Source organism: Hyaena hyaena, unplaced genomic scaffold (genome assembly GCF_003009895.1).
Source record: "Hyaena hyaena isolate Hyena2069 unplaced genomic scaffold, ASM300989v1 scaffold_502, whole genome shotgun sequence".
NCBI lineage: Eukaryota > Metazoa > Chordata > Mammalia > Carnivora > Hyaenidae > Hyaena > Hyaena hyaena.
The window spans coordinates 464,762-466,683 of record NW_024081136.1 but is presented as its reverse complement, the minus strand read 5'-3'; the positions used below and the strand labels follow the sequence as shown (position 1 = coordinate 466,683).

The 1,922-nt window shown below is 33.8% G+C and overlaps 1 pseudogene; it reads left to right on the top strand.

Annotated features, from left to right (window-relative positions):
• Positions 1-812: 812 nt before the first annotated feature.
• On the top strand, positions 813-1,296 carry LOC120247162 (annotated as a pseudogene).
• The last annotated feature ends 626 nt before the right edge of the window (positions 1,297-1,922 follow it).

Genomic DNA, 1,922 nt, shown 5'->3' with positions numbered 1-1,922 from the left:
CATCCTGAAATGAAACTAGTCTAAAAAAAATTCATTGTTCTGTGTAGTGGCAGCTGTACCTGAAATAAAAATGTTATTGATGACTGAAATATATATATATAGCTGGAAAAAAACAATACTTAATACAAAAGGCAAGAAAAGTGTGAATGATGCCTGGGTTCTCCAAACAATGGACTCTTAGACAATGGAATGATATACTGAAAAATGATAAAGAAAAAAATACTCAATCCATAGTTCTATATTTAGCAAAAAAGAAAAGCAAGAAATTTAAAATACAGACATGATCAGACAAATTAAATCTAATATAGAGACAAGAGACCAATTTAAAAAAGTCCTGGAGGAAGAATTTCAGAATGAAAGGAAACAGTAGCAGAGGAAACTCAGAGAGAAGAGAATGAGTAATTATAAAAATGTGAATAAATTAAAAAGTCATATTCTATTTTCTTACTTTCTTTAAAAAGTAGATTTTTAATGTAAAGATTATACTATTGCATTGTAAGATTTACATGACAACAATAGCAAAAGGATGTAGAAAAAAATAAATGCACCGTTGTAAGGTTCTTACTTTGTGTATGAAACAGCCAAATATTAATTCTAGGAAGACCATGAGAGATTAATGAAGTGTATTATCAACCTCCATGAACTATTATAGTAAAAAATGTATATCTAAAGAGTCAGAGGGATTCAAAGTAAACTTTACAAACTGAATTAACACAAAAATGTTTAGAAGAAGGAAGAGAGAAACCATAAGAGCAGTTTCAATGAAAGAACACAGCCTTCCAGCCAGAATGACCGTCTTCCAGGAATACACCGAAATGATCAACACAAAGGGAAAGAGGAGAGGCACCTGCTCTATGTTCTCTAGGCCTTTTAGAAAACACGGACTTGTTCCTTTGGCCACATAGGTGTGAATCTGTAAGAAAGACGATATCATAGACATCAAGGGAAGGGACACAGTTCAAAATGCAGTGCTGCACAACTGTTACCATGGCAAAACTGGAAGAGTCTACATTATGCCCAGCATGCTGTTGGCATTGTTGTAAGCCGACAAGTTAAAGGCAAGATTCTTGTAAGGAGAAATAATGTGCATATTGAACAGATTAAGCACTTGAGTAGCCAAGATAGCTTCCTGAAACACATGAAGGAAAGTGATCAGAGAAAAAAGGACCCCAAAGAGAAAGGTACTTGGGTTCAACTGAAACACCAGCCTAGTCCACCAAAGAAGCACACTTTGTGAGAACCTGTGGAAAGGAGCCTGAGCTGCTAGGGCCCATTCCCTAGGAATTCAGGGCATGATAAATGTAAAAAAATAAAAGGCCTCAAGACTGTTTAAAAAAAAAAGAAAAAGAAAAAAAGAAATTACACAACAATTAAGTCATTTTGTTAAAAAAGTTTTTTTTGGAAATTGGTACTATAAACACAGCATTAATACAAAAGTAAAAGTGAGAAACATTTCAAGTTACTAATCTTAGAAGTGAAAAAGGGATATCACTACAAATCCTTATTAAAGCAAGGCAAAATAATGAATAGGAAGTATGAACTTTATGCTGTAAATTTTACTACCTAGACAATTGGTTTAAAGGAGGGGCAATATTGACCTCCAGGGGATATTTGATAATGTCTGGAGACATATTTAGTTGTCACATGGGAAGAGATTAATGGTATTACATGATAATGAGATTAATGATACAAGCCCTGGTAGTTGAGGTCAGGGATGCCACTAAATGTCTTATATGTACAGAACAGTCCCCCACAACAAATAATTATCCAGCTCAAAATTTTAATGGTGCTGAGGTTAAGAAACCCTGACATAGATTAAATAGATAAATCCCACAGAGAGCACAGCTGATCAAACCTGATTCAATAATAAATAGAAAAACCTGAATATTTGGAAGTCTAATATTGAATGTAATTCATAATCG